Here is a 19,441-nt window from a genome sequence, read left to right as displayed (position 1 = left end):
GACAGCAGCATCCGGTGCAGCGTCCGGTCACCCTTCTCCAGCAAATCTTCAATGTTCCTTCGCGCTGCCTGTTCCCAATCAAGTCCCAACTTGAATAAGATCCAAATAAACACCAATTGGGACTAATGTGAGTGACCTCTCTCAAACCCTCATATTTTTTAAAATATTTTGCCTTAGGCTATAATTCTTTTTAAGAAAATAGGCAATAAGAGGGCAAATGGAACAAAATAACAAAAACAACATTCGTGCATATGCAATACTTGTAATTAAATCTAGTTGCTTGTCAAGTTTGATCCAAGGTTAAGCTTCTTCACACGTTTTTCGGTGGTTATCTTGACCATGTTAGACAAGCCCTATATGCATTGCCAAAAATTAAACATGTTGTATATTACAATGAATGCAAGGGACAACACAAGCTCAATTTTTAGTGAAGTTACTAAAATCAAGTACATTGAGCTCATTCCGCAATCTACAAAATGTAGCCTCATCTAGCGGTTTAGTGAAGATATCCGCTAATTGATCTTCGGTTCTTACACCTTCTAGTGATATATCATTTTTAGCAACATGATCTCTTAGAAAGTGATGGTGGATATCTATGTGCTTGGTGCGAGAGTGTTAAACTGGATTATTTGCAAGTTTTACCGCACTTTCATTGTCGCACAAAAGAGGTACCTTTTCTAGAACTACACCATAGTCTAGCAAAGTTTGTTTCATGTATAAGATTTGTGCACAACAAGCACCTGCGGCAATGTATTCTGCTTCGGCGGTGGACAAGGCCACACTATTTTGTTTCTTGGAGGACCAAGACACAAGTGATCTACCAAGCAAATGGCACCCTCCGGATGTGCTTTTTCTATCAACTTTGCAACCGGCATAATCCGAATCAGAATAGCCAACTAATTCAAAAATAGCTCCTTTAGGATACCAAAGACCAATGCTTGGTATGTGCTTAAGATACCTAAGGATTCTTTTTACATCAATTAAATGTGTTTCCTTAGGATTAGCTTGAAATCTAGCACACATACACACACTAAACATGATATCGGGCCTAGATGCGGTTAAATATAATCAGCTACCAATCATAGAATGGTAGAGAGTTTGATCAACCAGGTTACCTCCCTCATCTAGGTCAAGATGTCCATTGGTAGGCATTGGTGTCTTGATTGGCTTACATTCATCCATCTTGAATCTCTTGAGAAGATCTTTTGTGTATTTCTCTTGAGAGATGAAGATGCCTTCTTTCATTTGCTTGACTTGAAAACCAAGAAAGAATGTAAGCTCACCAATCATGGACATCTCGAACTCCTTCGACATCAATTCACCAAATTCTTTGCATGAGTCTTCATTTGATGATCCAAAGATGATATCATCAACATATACTTGACAAATGAAGATATGCCCATCAAGCTTCTTGGTGAATAGTGTGGTGTCGACCTTCCCAATGATAAAGCCCTTCTCAATAAGGAAGTCCCGAAGGCGCTCATACCAAGCTCTTGGGGCTTGCTTAAGCCTATATAGTGCCTTGGACAACCTATAAACATGATTAGGATATCTAGGGTCTTCGAACCCGGGAGGTTGATCAACATAGACTAGTTCATTAATAAAGCCATTTAAAATGCACTTTTCACATCCATTTGATATAGTTTCATTTCATGATGTGATGCATATGAAAGTAGGATACGGATGACTTCTAATCTTGCAACCGGTGCAAAGGTCTCTCCAAAATCCAAACCTTCAACTTAGGAGAACCCCTTTGCAACTAGTCTTGCCTTGTTCCTCACAACAACTCCTTGATCATCTTGCTGGTTGCAAGGACAGAGCTTCGGGGGTGTTGTACTCATCTAGCATTGTCCTTGCAAGAGTGATCAAAGTCCAGTTCTTCCTCTCAACTACACCATTTTATTGAGGAGTATAAGTTGTGGAGACTTCATGCTTGATCCCAACTTCATCACAATAAGCTTCAATGTTTGTGTTGTCAAATTCTTTTCTATTGTCACTTCTTATTTTCTTGAGCTTCACTTCAAATTCATTTTGAGCTCTCTTGGCAAACTTCTTGAAGCAAGATGCAACTTCAGATTTATCATGAAGGAAGAATACCCATGTATACCTTGAATAGTCATCAACAATCACAAGACAATAAAGATTTCCTCCCAAACTCTTGTATGTTGTTGGTCCAAATAAATCTATGTGTAGGAGTTCTAGCACTCTTGTGGTTGACATGAAAGCTTTTGTTGGATGGGTATTTGCAACTTGCTTGCCGGCTTGACATGCACTACAAAGCTTGTCCTTCTCAAACTTCACATCCTTCAACCCTCTCACCAAATCATTCTTCATTAGCTTCTTGAGTGAACTCATACCAACATGAGCAAGTCTTCTATGCCATAACCACCCAAGTGTTGTTTTGGTGAATAGGCAAGTCTTCAAATTTACATCTTCAGAGATGAAGTCCACTAGATATAGGTTGTTGTATCTAAATCCATTGAATATCACTTGATTATCATCTACCTTGGATACAACAACCTCCTTCTCTATGAACAAGCATTGGAAGCCAAGATCACACAATTGTCCAACAGATAGCAAGTTGAAGCTCAATGAGGCAACATATAGCACATTGGAGATGGAATGATCATTTGATATTGTCACTTTGCCCAATCCTTTAACCTTGCCCTTTGAATTATCTCCAAATGTTATTTTCTCTTGTCCATCTACCTCTTCATCTAGTGAGGTGAACATACAAGGATCACCGGTCATATGTTGAGTGCAACCACTATCAATAACCCAATGACTTCCATCGGTCTTGTAGTTCACCTACACACAAGAGATTCAAGCTTTAGGAATCCAAACTTGTTGAGGGCCCTTCACCTTCTCAACAAGTGACTTAGCCACCTAAATCTTCTTAGGCCTATTCTTGTTAGGGGGGTCCTAAGAACATGACTTTCATCTTCCCACTAGAGTCCTTTCTAAGCATGTAGTGAGCATTGAAGGCAAAGGGTCTAGCATGCTTGGGCAAGGGTTGTGGCGGTGGAGTTTGGCACTCATGAGCAAAGTGGCCTTCTTTTCCACACTCAAAACATCTCTTTGGCTTTGATTGTTGTTGTTGAACTTGAGCCTTCTTCTTCTCTACACTTGCCACATATCCAATGCCACTTCTATCCATCTTCATGATGGTGTTCATGAGTAGCTCACTTTGGAGATGTTTGCCTCTTGCAAACTTGCTCAATCCCACCTTGAGATGCTCTTTCTCCATCTTAAACTTCTTGTTCTCTTCCTTGAGAATATCATTGTTCTTCTCTTCCTTGAGCTTCTTATTTTCTTCTTTGAGCTTCTCATTCTCAAGGATTAACTCTTTGTCATGATCAAGAGTTTCTAGCACAATGGTGTTGTGGTTTTTCATTTCTTTAAGATCTTTCATGAGATTTTCATTTGTTTTCTTGAGCTTGACATATTCATTATAGTCATTGCACTCAACCACTTGCTTGCCTTTGCCACTAGATCCTTGCTCAATGCTCTCATCAATCAAATCATCACATGATGTAGCTATATCAATTTTAACAACATGGTTAGTAGCATCATGTGGCTCATTTGGTAAAAATTCTTAAGCAATGACAAGAGTATCATGATTGATCTTAAGAGTAGTGTATTCATCTTTTAGCTTGTTGTGGCTAGTGATGAGCTCATTGTACACCCACTCAAGTTTATCATGTTTATCTTTGAGCTCTTTCTTAGAAGATTTGAGCTCCTTGAGTTTGGATGATATAGAATCATTTGTTTCTTTGAGCTCAACATTAGCCTTTTCCAATGTATCATATTTTGCTAAAAGTGAATCATTTTTAGCATCCAGCTTTTCATTTTTAGCTCTACTCTTCCTAATGATCTTAGTGTATTTTCTTAGTATTTTGACAAGATCATCATATGAAGGTGAATCATCATCATCGCTATCGCTATCACTATCATCATCACTAGCATGTTCATCATCACTACTATCACCATCATTTGATACCTTGCGTTCACCCTTGGCCATAAGGCATAGGTGTGTAGAGGATGATAGCGATGGTGGCAGTGAAGATGAAAGATCAATAGCAATGGCGGCCACCTTCTTATTGTCACTATCATCATCAGATGATCCACTTGATGAATCAATGTCCGTGAGCCAATCACCGATGATGTAGGCCTTTCCACTCTTCTTCTTCTTGTGAAAGTCTCTCTTTTTGCCATCTCTCTTCTTGTATGGCTTGTTCTTCTTCTTCTCATCTTCATCTTCATTGCTTGAGTCATCTTTCTTGCCCTTGTTCTTGTTCTTGAACTTGTCTTTCTTGGGCTTTGTGTATTGATGAGCGAGATGGCCAAGTTTGCCACAATTATAGCAATCCATCTCGGAGATTGGCTTTCTTCTTGAGCTTGTGAAGAACTTCTTCTTCTTGCCATCGAACTTGATGCCACTCTTGTTGAGCTTCTTTAGCATCTTGGCGGTCTTCTTCACCATGAGAGCAAGGCTTTCATCATCAACTTCATCTTCACTTAAGCTTTCATACTCAAGTCTTGCCTTGCCCTTCTCTTGGCTAGCTTTGAATGCTAAGTCTTTGTCTTTCTTCTTGTTAGAGGATGAGCCATCTTGTGGCGTGATGTGCATGCACATCTCATGAGCATTGATCTTTACCAAGATTTGTGTTGGTGTAGCGGTGGAAAGATCACCTTGATATAGCACGGTCACAATATGCACATATTTGTCAATGGGGAGGACACTCAAGATCTTTCTCACAACATCGGATGGTGACATTTGAGTAAGTCCAAGCCCATTGACTCCTCTACAAGAACATTTAAACGTGAATAGATCTCATTAGCACATTCTTTGGGAAGCATCTCAAATGAATTTAACTTTTTGATTACAAGATGATAGCGTTCCTCATGCTCACTCTTGGTTCCCTCATGGAGCGCATAAACGTCCGATCATAGTGCATGGGCGTCTTTATGGTTCCTTACGTGGTTGAATACATCTTTGCAAAGGCTTCTAAAGATGGTGTTTCGAGCCTTTGCATTCCATTTTTCATAATTAACCTCATTGCCTTGTAAGTTAGTAGCATCCCGAGGTTTTGGGAAGCCTTGTGAGGCGGCTCTAAGAATACCAACATCTAGAGCTTCTAAGTACGCCTCCATGCGGATTTTCCAATATGGAAAGTCATCTCCCTCAAAGATAGGAGGAGGTCCATCCCCGTGAGACATCTTGCTCTAAGCGGTTAAGCTTAAAAACGTGAGCACGAGGCTCTGATACCAATTGAAAGAATCAAGATACCCAAGAGGGGGGGTGAATTGGGCTAATTCTAAGTTTTCTTGCAATAATTAAATCCTACGGTTAGCCCAATTAACCCCTTGTGCCTAGAAGAGTATTTCTATTAATCTAATGCACAACGGACTTGCAACCTATGTTCCAAACTTACTTTAGTTTGGAAATTCTATGAATGTAAAGACAAGTATTGAATTGCTCAAAGTAAATGCTCAAAGTAAATAGAGAGAGAGGAACGCGGCGATGTTTTGCTGAGGTATCGGAGAGTCATCACTCCCCATTAGCCCTCGTTGGAGCACCCGCGCAAGGGTGTAGCTCCCCTTGATCCGTGTAAGGATCAAGTGCTCTCTATGGGTTGATTCTTCGACACTCTGTCACGGCGAATCACCCAAAGCCGCTCACAACTTGAGTTGGGTCACCCACAACCTCCGTCGGGTGATCACCAAGCTCCCAATCACCACCAAGCCGTCTAGGTGATGGCGATCACCAAGAGTAACAAGCACGAACCCCCAGGGTCTGGTCAGTACTGACCGGACACGTCCAGACGTAGATTCCCTTCTCTGGAACCTTACTAGAGTCGACCGGACGCTGCCTCTCAGCGTCCGGTCACTTGACCACTCTAGCGTCTGGTCGCACCGAACATAGTCTCTTGATCAAATGAACTGACCGGACCCTGCGGCCAGCGTCCGGTCGCACTGGAGCCAGCGTCCGGTCAGCATTTGACCCTCCATTCACTTCCAACTCTCGAACATGTAACAGAACCGACCAAATCATAAGAACGTAAGTACAAAAAAACAATCACCGAAGCGATCAAATTCCTGTACTTAAGCTCCCATAATCCCGGTAGTCCGGAAATCACGAAGGATTTCAACCAACTCTCGACATACAAACCAAGATCGTAGTGATTCAACACAACACATCATCTATTACAACATTTCATAATAAGCATTCGGATACATCCATCAGAGTTTAAATAGAATATTACAAACCAAGTTTGAGTGTGCGAAAGCAACATAGTTTAGTACAAAACATCATAGTTTTCAAATACATTGCCAAGTCTGAGTCATGTCCCACAAAAGCATTATCAGGTACGAGAAGTAGTAGAGACCATGCCCAACGGTCTAGTCTTCATCCCTAGCTGGGAGAAGGCAGTACTTGCAGCAACCAAAGTAGAACTGGTCATCTGCAACAGGTGGGAGATAAACCCTGAGTACGAGAAGGTACTCATCTAGACTTACCCGTCAAAACCAGAAATAAAAGACACCAAGGGTCATGCAAGGCTTTTCAGGTGGGCTAGCTTGACACAGTTGCAAAAAAGAGCTTATGAATATAGTAGCCAATTTAAACTTAGCATCAAGTTATCATCATTTACCTGTCCATTAGATTAGCACCTGTACTAGAGCACTCACTTATTAGGAGCAAACAATATTAACCATAGCAGGTATAAATAAGGATGTCATCATCATATCATCATTTCCGACCCATTATGTTATTAAGTGTATCTACTTTGGAGATAAGCCCGTCAAGTTCTCACTAACCGGGAGAGACGGCGACTCGAATCGAATTACAACTCAGCTGAGGGGGTATTCCTAACTCTCACCCTGGCATACTTAGCAAGGGTAGCCGTGGGTCACCTTTGGAACAACTCAGGAACCAAATTCACGGGTTCGATCAGCGCCAGCACTCTCAGGGATTACCCTTCTGCCAGGACGATCAGGACTTTTAAATCACCTGCCCTTGGACTCACGCCTACGGCTCCCTTCCGAGGCACACTTTATACTTATCGACTCCCGGCCTGAGGTGAGCTACTCGGCTTCGTGGTCGGTCTCCAGACCCGGCCAACTAAGAGAGAGGCATGCGTTCAACATGAACAGGAAAGGCTCCAAGAATCAGTCCTTAAGCGACACAGATGGAGTCACTGCAAACTGGCAAGCCTCCGTCCGGTCTTCATTTCAAATTAAGACTGGTTCTTTTCCATGATAGCAAATATAGCCAACCGTGCAACATGTAAATTCCTATATCTCGCAAGTGACAGGAAATCACCCGACTTCTACCGCGTTTAAGCAGGGCTAAGCACTACACGAGCCTGAGCTACATAGGATTCAGGGTAACAATATCTGGACAAGGATTGGGTAACTAATGCAGCAATTGTTTACATCCAACACCTAAACTTAATGCAACAATATATATATGTAACAATAATACTGTAACTGCATTTCGGAAATTAGGAGGCTTAATATGCTCTGGGGCTTGCCTTTCACAAAGTTGCAAGGACAGTGGTCTGGGCACTCAACGGCGACCTCGTCTGGCACTTCTCCTGAAGGCTGCTCCTCCTGAACCTCCGGTGTCAGCTGCTGCTGCTCGCTCGGTTCCTCGAATTCCAGCAGTGTCACTCCTTCCGGTACACCTATTGCATGCCGATGCACAAGATAAATATCATGGATGCATAAGGAATGACATGATGCTCAATGATGAATGAATCACAGTAAGTGTTTACCAAAAACATCACTGGACACTCGTTTACCGAGTAAGACTAGCCCTATTCAAATCACTTTAAGCATGTATCTAACTTAACTTAAAGAACAAGATCAACTTACCTAACTTGCATAACCTAAGATAAAGATGCTCATCTTCGGTTAAAGGCCTAACACCTAGGAACATTACCACAACTTAGAAATAGTAAAGGTATACATAATTTAACATTTAAAGTTTCATATGCATACAAGTAGTCCCTTAATTCAATCACAACCAAAGTTCTACAATTCCAAATGACTTGTATGAGGATATTCTGGAAAGCTTATGAAATTTTCTACAAATCATTTGTAAACATCAAAGCATGATTCTCATGTTAATCAAATCGACTTCCAGTAAACCTAGAATCTGTCCAGAAATGACAGGGTTACTAACTTAATTATTTAATGATGATGCAAAAGCATAATTTGACCAAGCCAAGTTAACCAACATGTTTTGCATACTAGAAAAACACTAGAAAGTATAGTGCCAACTTCTAAATAAATTATTTAATATCCTTTTCACATTTATTTAGTTAATTAGGTGATTAAAGCAATATATAGTAAAACTATTCATAAAAATCTACAAAAATTACAGTAGCTATCTCATGCTTCACATAGACTACCATAAAAATTTCAAAGCCATTGGGCAAGCAGAACTTGCTGTACCCAAAATAACAGGTGGCATGCCTATTTTAAGCATAATTAGGAAACCCTAATGAAAAGTGTCAAGCAATAGATTTCACAGTTTTCCTAGCATCATTCTAGCATAAGAACCTTACTCACCAAATTTTACCTATACTGGATCTATAGAAAAATTATGAAAATTCACACAAGATCCATCCATTGATAAAAAGAAATTCTATAACTCAAAAACTATACATGCACTAGCTCTGAAATTTTAACCAGAGATTCTACTAAGCAATAACAGATTACCCACAAAATTTCATAATTTTTGGACCACAGAAACTCAAGATAAAATTCAAACAAGTTTGCATGCATCTAAAAATACATTTCAAAGTCCTATTTTATTCATCCAAAATTTCTAAAACATGTGCTCATATAATATTTTTATTAAATACTAGACATTACTAGGAACTCAACAAAATTGGAACCATAGCATTTGGAGCTACCAATTAGGAGATACACATTTTTGAATCATGCACACAATTCTGTGAAAAACAAAATAAACAAAACCAAAAAGGAAAACCTAACCCTACTGCTGGGCCAGCCGAAGGAAACGGCGGCCCACGAGCAACGCTGGCGCGGCCCAGACAACGGCGCGGCCCACGCTGGGCTCCCGCCTCAGTCGCGGCGACTGACGAGAGGGGCCCGCGCGTCAGCGAGAGAAACAGGCGAGAAGAACAGGGCGGCGGCGAAGCTTATCGCCGGTGACCTCTCCGGCGAAACCATCGACGCTACTATGTTCGCCTTACTCGTGCGCACCTAGTGGAACCATCTATTGAAGCTATCGTCGCCGATAAGGGTAATGGCGACAGCCATGGCGGCGCACGGCCACGGCTTGACCGGCTCCGACGAAACTACGGCGCCAGGGCTCGAATGGGTGACCCTACGAGCATCAGTGGCATGCACTGGTCCTAGCGCAAGGCAGAGGAGGGATGGCAAGGGCGCGAGGAAAGCTGGCCGCGTGGAGCGCTAACTCCGGCGAGGTCCGACAAGGCGGTGGTGGGGAAAAACGGCAATTTCATCCTTACCAAGGCGAAATTGGCACGACGGTGGGGTGGAGGAGGTAGAGGGAAACACGGCGAGGCTCTGGGTGAGCTAGGCGACGCGTTTTTGCCAGGACGCGGGAGCTAGGCGAGGGCGAAGGTCCGGCTAGCAATGGCGGACGGCTTCGGTGCTGCGCGCTGTGGGAGGCGAGAGATGAGAAATGGAGCGGGCGACTCGGTCGGGCAGGCGCTGGGGTGCTTCATGACGTGGCTAGCCTTGCCAGGGCGCCCGCGGCACGTGGCCTGCACGCTCAGGCGATCGGCGACGGGTGGCGCCACGCGGCGGTGAAAATATGAACCTGTCGAAACACTGTAGCACGCCATTCAGTCGATTTGATCAGCCTGACAGCGCGACTTCAACGCATTATCCTGACTAATCCGTTGCTCGTTTGCAAAAACAGTGTACATGAAAATTGTAGGCCTACCATCCATCTACCATTTATTTTCAAGGACCATCATCTAATTCGCCATGGATTAGAAGTTAAATGAAGCCCAAGTTGGCCTGATCCAACTGAAAATGCAGTTTAAGACTTAGACAAATTTTTCAGTGAAATCAGCATGGACATCTGACTTGTGGGCCTTGTTTGAACATGTTCTAGCCATTTTCATGAGATGGTCATATTGAGACTTTTGTTCCTTGATAAATTGGCTACAATTTTGGTAAAGAGTGCACAGCCATGCAAGATCTCTAAGTTGGTCTTTTGAATCAGTCAAACTGTGAGACTCTGGAGTCAATTCAAGTCAAACCTCCACTTGAGGGCATTTTGGTCATTTTGATCTTCATGAACAATGTCCCAACAAGTAACCTAAGTGTAGTTAAGGTGTAATAGACCATGATCAACCACTTTACAAAATTGTTATACCACTTCTAAAGATCACATGTGATAAAGAAATTAAAACAAGCAATTCATTCATATGTTTCAATTCCATGTTTCACATGTTTCATGACCTTGTGGTTATTTTATACGTGTCACATTTCTACCATGTTGCCATGTTTCATGGTATAAGAAACTCAGGTTGCATTCACATGTTACACCATTACTATTCACAACACTCAAGTATGAAACATACACAGTTGGAAAATGTTGCATATGCATGTTTCAGTAACAAAGGCATGATGAGATAGATGATGCACATGTTTATGAAATGAAATGCAATTAGTGGAAGCCAAACACCTAGGGTGTTACAGCCTTCCCCCCTTAGAAAAATCTCGTCCCGAGATTTGGAAAGCGTACCATTTACTATAGAAAGTTGGATGATTTTCTTTTAAATAATCTTCCCGCTCCCATGTCGCATCCCGTTCACTATGATTACTCCAAACTACCTTGTATAACTTAACCACTTGTGTACGAGTCACTCTTTCTTGAGTATCCAGAACTTGCACGGGCTTCTCCTCATAAGAAAGATCAGATTTCAAGTTGACTTTTCTTGTTGCTATTCTTTCCTCAGGAATACGAAGACACTTCTTCAGCTGGGACACATGGAATACCAGGAATATAGCTCCCATCTCATGGGGTAGATCGAGTTTATAGGCTACTCTTCCACTTTTCTCGATAATGCGGTAAGGTCCAACATATCAAGGCTCAAGCTTCCTTTTAATTCCAAAACGCTTTACTCCTTTCATAGGAGATACCTTCAGATAAACATGATCACCTACTTCAAACTCAATAGGTTTTCTTCTCTTGTCAGCATAGCTCTTTTGTCTAGCCTGAGCGGCAGTCATATTCTTCTGTATAGTTCGGACTTGCTCTTTGGCTTCTTTTACAAAATCAATACCATAGAATCTTCTTTCCCCGGGTTCCACCCAGTTCAAAGGAGTTCTACACTTGCGGCCATAAAGAGCTTCAAAAGGAGCCATTTTGATACTCTCTTGATAACTGTTGTTATAAGAGAATTCAGCGAGAGGTAACCAGTCCTCCCAAGAGCCTTTGCAAGAGATAAGACAAGCTCTAAGCATGTCCTCAAGAATTTGATTAACACGCTCTGTCTGTCCTGATATTTGCGGATGGTAGGCAGAACTACGGATTAAATGAGTGTCAAGATTCTGATGTAAGCACTCCCAAAAGCGAGCCGTGAATTGCGGTCCTTGATCAGAAACAATGGATTTGGGTACACCATGGAGACGTACCACTTGTTGGAAGTAAATCTCAGCATAATTGTGAGGGTGATATGTAGACTTGACCGGAATAAAGTGAGCAGATTTAGTTAGACGATCTACGATAACCCAGATGGAATCACAACCCTTTTTGGTAGTAGGTAATCCAATAATAAAATTCATGCTAATTTCTTCCCACTTCCAGCCAGGAATAGAGAGTGGCTGCAATAATCCGGGCCTTATGTGAATAGCCTTGACTCTGCAGCAGTTATCACACCTTGCCACGTAAGCTGCGATTTCTTTCTTCATCTTGGTCCACCAATAATACAGCTTGAGATCTTGATACATTTTACTGCTACCAGGATGGATGGACAATTTAGAAGAATGGGCTCCAGCCATAATTTGATTTCTAAGTTCTTTGTCTTTGGGTACCACAAGCCTATCATTAAACCAGAGAATTCCCTTGTCATCGACCTTAAAGTGCTTGGTTTCTTTCTCTTTCATCTTCCGCTTGATGTGAAACACACCCACATCAGTCTTCTAGAGTTCGATAATTCGACTTCTAAGAGAGCAATCCACAGTGATATTGTGGAGTACTACAGGATGAAGGAGGTGTGACAGATGAAAGTCTTCACTAACTAAGGAATTGCAATGGGCCTTTCTGCTTAAGGCATCAGCAACCACATTTGCCTTACCAGGATGGTAGTGAACTTGAAGGTTGTAGTCTTTGATTAATTCTAACCATCGGCGTTGACGCATGTTCAACTCGGGTTGAGTAAAGATGTACTTGAGGCTTTTATGGTCAGTATAGATGTTGCACACATTACCCAGCAAGTAATGTCTCCAAATCTTCAGGGCATGAACAACTGCGGCTAGCTCTAAGTCATGGGTAGGATAGTTGACTTCATGCTTTCGAAGCTGGCGCTAAGCATAAGCAATTACTCGGCCCTCCTGCATAAGAACACACCCCAGACCGGTGCCACATGCGTCACAGTAGACATCAAAAAGCTTCTCGATGTCAGGTTGTGCCAATACAGGAGCAGAGGTTAGTAAGGTCCGCAAAGTGTGGAAAGCCTCTTCACACTTCGGAGTCCACACAAACTTCTCATCTTTTTGAAGCAGTCGAGTCATGGGCTTGGCGATTTTTGAGAAATCCGGGATAAAGTGACGATAATAGCCAGCCAAACCCAGGAAACTTCAGACTTCTGTGACCATAGTAGGTGCCTTCCACTCAAGGACTTCTTGCACCTTAGTAGGGTCAACCGAAATTCCATCACCAGATAACACATGACCTAGAAAAGGTATCTTGTTCAACCAGAATTCACACTTGCTGAACTTAGCATAAAGCTGGTTGTCACGCAACCGAGTTAGAACAATTCTCAGATGTTCAGCATGCTCTTCTTCATTCTGAGAATATACAAGGATATCATCAATGAACACGACGACAAACTTGTCCAATTCCGGCATGAATACAGAATTCATCAGGCACATAAAGTGTGCCGGAGCATTGGTCAACCCAAAGGATATGACGAGGTATTCGAACAAGCCATAACGAGTAGAGAAAGCTGTCTTTGGTATATCTTCAAGACGAATTTTAATCTGATGGTAGCCAGACCTTAAATCGATCTTGGAGAATACCTTAGCTTTGGAGAGCTGATCAAACAGAATATCAATGCGAGGAAGAGGATATTTGTTCTTGATAGTAACAGCATTAAGGGGGCGATAATCCACGCACATGCGCAACGATTCGTCCTTCTTCTTCACAAAGATGGCCGGACAACCCCAAGGAGAAGAACTAGGCTGAATCAAACCTTTCTTCAATAGCTCATTCAACTGACTCTTCAGCTCAGCCAACTCATTGGGCGGCATTCTATAGGGCCTTCGAGAAATAGGAGCCGTACCCAGAATGAGTTCTATCTTGAATTCTACATCACGGTCCGGAGGTAATCCAAGCAAGTCATCAGGGAAGACATCTGGAAACTCACAGACAACTGGTAGATCCTCAATGGCTTTGGCTAGGGTAGCATTGGCTGTATTGTGGATAGAGATATCACGAGATAACTGCACTAGAAAACCCTTCTTATCCATAGGATCCCTCAACATTACCACACGGGTTGAGGTATCGATCAACACTCCATTCCCGCTGATCCACTTCATTCCTAGGATTATATCAATTCCTACCCCTGGTAGAACTACAAGATCCGTAAGGAATTCTTGATCCCCAATCTCAATCTTTACATCTTTAACTACTTGGTTAGTCAGGATATTATTTCCAGCAGCACTAATACAATAACTACTCTTGACAATTGTAATCACATTCATCTTATGCTTAGATGCAAAAGTAGAACTCATAAAGCAATGCGAAGCACCCGAATCAAAGAGCACAACTACAGGGTGATCATTAACAAGGAACTTACCAGCGGTGACCACTTCACCAGCAGAAATTTCCTCCACTGTAGTGTAGTGAACATGCCCCTGACGGACGTTTCCTTGAGCATTCTTGGGAGGATAGGGACACTTATTAGCCCAATGACCAGGCTGGTTACAGTTCCAGCACAGCCTATTTGCTGGTGGTGCATTGGAGCTGCCTTGTCCAGAGGTATTCTTTGGCAAGGAAATTGTGTACCCCTTGCGGAAACCAATTTTAGCTTGATTCTTCTTCTGAGATGGGTGGTACTGGACATTAGCATTGGGTGGACGGTACGGGGTCTTGGATACCATTAGAGCCTTAGACTAAGAAGCAATAGCCTCAAAGTTTCTTTTACGGTTCTTGGAAGCAGCATATATCTTGTCATTATTCTCCTGAGTCAGGGTGTCACTGATAAACTCATTGAAGGTGACACACTTGCAGCTGCCCATAGATTTCATCAGTTTAGGGGAAAGTCCCCTCTTGAAGCTAGCTATTCTCTTGGCGTCAGTATCGACAAACTTGGGAGCATACCTCGCTAGGTTGTTGAATGCCTGGAGGTATTCATTAAGACTCTTGTTGCCTTGGGTTAGCTTCATAAACTCAGTATGCTTAATGGCCATGAGACTAGGAGGGATAAAGTGTCCCCTGAAAGCTGCCTAGAACTGGTCCCAAACTATCTCAATGTTAGCAGAGAAGGTGGTCATGTGATGGGTCCACCAGATGCCTGCGGGGCCTTGGAGCTGGTGTCCTGCATACGAAGCCTTCATTCCTTCAGTCAAACGGAGCAATCCAAACCTTTGCTCTATCGTGCTCAACCATTCATCAGCCTGTAATGGTTCTTCTACCTCACGAAAGATAGGAGGCTTTGTGTCCATGAAGTCCTTAAAGCCGCTGTACTGGTTCGGCTCGGGTCCCTGGCGGACATGCCGATCATCACGGTTAGCCATATGGTGCATAGCCTCAGCTAGCATGCGCTGACTTTCCACGACTGCCTGCATTAGCTCAGCTGGTGTGGGCGGTGGAGGAGGTGGTTGTTCCTCATCTCCCATGCTACGACCGCGACGAAGGTTATAAGCCATCTGCAAAATGTATAGCCAATGAGCACTGACAATGTGGAAACTTTTGTAGATGAATTGTATAATTATGCCAAACTGAGTCCGTTGGAGAGAATACATTTATATAATCAACAGAGGCACAATCATTCATCACAATCACACAACTCATCAAGTGCATCAATTGACACATAAATGCGATGAACTTAACCAACAACAAGATCCATAGACCGCAAAGATGAATTTCATCAAAAGCTCACATACGTGGAGCATAATACGTTTGATAGGTTACATCCAAGCCATAGAGGTTCCAAACTTACATCAAGGGTAACATAGGGTTCGATATTACATCCCAACGATTAACTTGATACAAAGCTACTCGTTCATGCATGAGGATCAACAAAAGACTAGCTCTAGCGCATTAGCTAAGTAGTAAGCTAAACTACGCATCATCCTCGGAGTCAGTGTCAAAGATCTCTCCTCCATCTTCATCACTAGCAGGCTCTAACTCCTCATCTTCCTCCTCATCAGGTGGGACGTCCTCAGGTCCATTGACCTCCATGTCATCATCACCTTCAGCCATGATGACACCAGAACCCATCTCATCCTCATCATCAGGTGGCAGGAGAGGGTGAAGTTGATTGTGTAACAGGTGAACCTCCTCATGGAGATGGTCATTGTACTCCTCGGCAACTGCCAACTGCTGCTCTAGCTCCATCTGTCGTGCTCTCAACACATTCTCTTCGTGCCAGGCTTCATTCCGTTGGTTCATCACGTGAATCAACATGCGTTCATAGTTGCGGTGAGCAACTGTCAACCTCTGAACCTCAAGGGTCTCTTGGTCCCTTTCCTGTGTTACTTGCTCCAAACGGTGCTGAGCCGCATTCCTCTCAGCAGTCACCCGGGCCAGCTCTGCCCTCAGCCTTTCCGCCTTAGTAGGCTCAGGACAGGGCTCACGAGGAGCTAAACGGTGACGAGGCACCCTGCCTCCAGTGGACTTGCGAGCAGTGAGTTTCGTGCGCGCCATCTGTAGCAAAAAGTTGCAACGTAAGGGGAGAATCATTTAAGGGATACGAAATTTAATTAGTCGGGACAATCAAATTTTAAGGGAGGGAATAATGCAAGAAATGCCATGTATGCTTGAACATGATGCATGCACGATCCATACGTCCTCACAAACCTAGAACAATTTAAAGGCTAGCGAAATATACGGTGGCATACATACGTTCTCTCGTATACGATAGCTAGTCGATCTACAATGAGACGTTGTTAGTGTACCTGTAGAAAATTTCATTTCAGCCCAATAATTTCTCAAAAAGCATATAAAACAAGCAGTAAACTAAATACTTTCATACATGCATCCCCTGATGCATATACTCTAGTATCATAGCTACCCGTTAGAGATACCCACATTTAAGTACTCTCATAGATACATGATCGAACATGTAAGTATGCGAGCAACCACAACTACTCTCCTCTAGACCGATAGTTGGACGGTCATGCTCTCACAACTCCCACTTACCAGAGCGTAGAGGTATTTTGATCCATACATTACCACCTAAGCGGATGGCATCCATACAATAGCACGCCGTATGGATGACGAAACAGAACAAGCAGGAATCCCCAAGTTAGTACTTTAATAAGCCACCTAAGAGTCCTTATTTGGGCATAAGGGATATGACCACTGGCAATACTTAGTGTTTAATTTAGGATTTTCACAAATACTTTTGTTTTAAATACACAAATGACATGTTTAGTATCGAATCTTTCTCTAATGCCAGCTGTAACAGAACCGACCAAATCATAAGAACGTAAGTACAAAAAAAACAATCACCGAAGCGATCAAATTCCTATACTTAAGCTCCCATAATCCCGGTAGTCCGGAAATCACGAAGGATTTCAACCAACTCTCGACATACAAACCAAGATCGTAGTGATTCAACACAACACATCATCCGTTACAACATTTCATAATAAGCATTCGGATACATCCATCAGAGTTTAAATAGAATATTACAAACCAAGTTTGAGTGTGCGGAAGCAACACAGTTTAGTACAAAACATCATAGTTTTCAAATACATTGCCAAGTCTGAGTCATGTCCCACAAAAGCATTATCAGGTACGAGAAGTAGTAGAGACCGTGCCCAACGGTCTAGTCTTCATCCCCAGCTGGGAGAAGGCAGTACTTGCAGCAACCAAAGTAGAACTGGTCATCTGCAACAGGTGGGAGATAAATCCTGAGTACGAGAAGGTACTCAGCTAGACTTACCCATCAAAACCAGAAATAAAAGACACCAAGGGTCATGCAAGGCTTTTCAGGTGGGCTAGCTTGACACAGTTGCATAAAAGAGCTTATGAATATAGTAGCCAATTTAAACTTAGCATCAAGTTATCATCATTTACCTATCCACTAGATTAGCACCTGTACTAGAGCACTCACTTATTAGGAGCAAACAATATTAACCATAGCAGGTATAAATAAGGCTGTCATCATCATATCATCATTTCTGACCCATTATGTTATTAAGTGTATCTACTTTGGAGATAAGCCCGTCAAGTTCTCACTAACCGGGAGAGACGGCGACTCGAATCGAATTACAACTCAGCTGAGGGGGTATTCCTAACTCTCACCCTGGCATACTTAGCAAGGGTAGCCGTGGGTCACCTTTGGAACAACTCAGGAACCAAATTCGCGGGTTCGATCAGCGCCAGCACTCTCAGGGATTACCCTTCTGCCAGGACGATCAGGACTTTTAAATCACCTGCCCTTGGACTCACGCCTACGGCTCCCTTTCGAGGCGCACTTTATACTTATCGACTCCCGGCCTGAGGTGAGCTACTCGGCTTCGTGGTCGGTCTCTAGACCCGGCCAACTAAGAGAGAGGCATGCGTTCAACATGAACAGGAAAGGCTCCAAGAATCAGTCCTTAAGCAACACAGACAGAGTCACTACAAACCGGCAAGCCTCCGTCCAGTCTTCATTTCAAATTAAGACTGGTTCTTTTCTACGATAGCAAATATAGCCAACCATGCCACATGTATATTCCTATATCTCGCAGGTGACAGGAAATCACCCGACTTCTACCGCGTTTAAGCAGGGCTAAGCACTACACGAGCCTGAGCTACATAGGATTCAGGGTAACAATATCTGGACAAGGATTGGGTAACCAATGCAGCAATTGTTTACATCCAACACCTAAACTTAATGCAACAATATATATATGTAACAATAATACTATAACTGCATTTCAGAAATTAGGAGGCTTAATATGCTCCGGGGCTTGTCTTTCACAAAGTTGCAAGGACGGTGGTCCGGGCACTCAACGGCGACCTCGTCTGGCACTTCTCCTAAAGGCTGCTCCTCCTGAACCTTCGGTGTCGGCTGCTGCTGCTCACTCGGTTCCTCGAATTCCAGCAGGGTCACTCCTTCTGGTACACCTATTGCATGCCGATGCACAAGATAAATATCATGGATGCATAAGGAATGACATGATGCTCAATGATGAATGAATCACAGTAAGTGTTTACCGAAAACATCACTGGACACTCGTTTACCGAGTAAGACTAGCCCTATTCAAATCACTTTAAGCATGTATCTAACTTAACTTAAAGAACAAGATCAACTTACCTAACTTGCATAACCTAAGATAAAGATGCTCATCTTCGGTTAAAGGCCTAACACCTAGGAACATTACCACAACTTAGAAATAGTAAAGGTATACATAATTTAACATTTAAAGTTTTATATGCATACAAGTAGTCCCTTAATTCAATCACAACCAAAGTTCTACAATTCCAAATGACTTGTATGAGGACATTCTGGAAAGCTTATGAAATTTTCTACAAATCGTTTGTAAACATCAAAGCATGATTCTCACGTTAATCAAATCGACTTCCAGTAAACCTAGAATCTATCCAGAAATGACAGGGTTACTAACTTAATTATTTAATGATGATGCAAAAGCATAATTTGACCAAGCCAAGTTAACCAACATGTTTTGCATACTAGAAAAACACTAGAAAGTATAGTGCCAACTTCTAAATAAATTATTTAATATCCTTTTCACATTTATTTAGTTAATTAGGTGATTAAAGCAATATATAGTAAAACTATTCATAAAAATCTACAAAAATTACAGTAGCTATCTCATGCTTCACATAGACTACCATAAAAATTTCAAAGCCATTGGGCAAGCAGAACTTGCTGTACCCAAAATAACAGGTGGCATGCCTATTTTAAGCATAATTAGGAAACCCTAATGAAAAGTGTCAAGCAATAGATTTCACAGTTTTCCTAGCATCATTCTAGCATAAGAACCTTACTCACCAAATTTTACCTATACTGGATCTATAGAAAAATTA

Source organism: Miscanthus floridulus, chromosome 18, assembly GCF_019320115.1.
Source record: "Miscanthus floridulus cultivar M001 chromosome 18, ASM1932011v1, whole genome shotgun sequence".
NCBI lineage: Eukaryota > Viridiplantae > Streptophyta > Magnoliopsida > Poales > Poaceae > Miscanthus > Miscanthus floridulus.
This window is presented reverse-complemented; position numbering follows the sequence as displayed.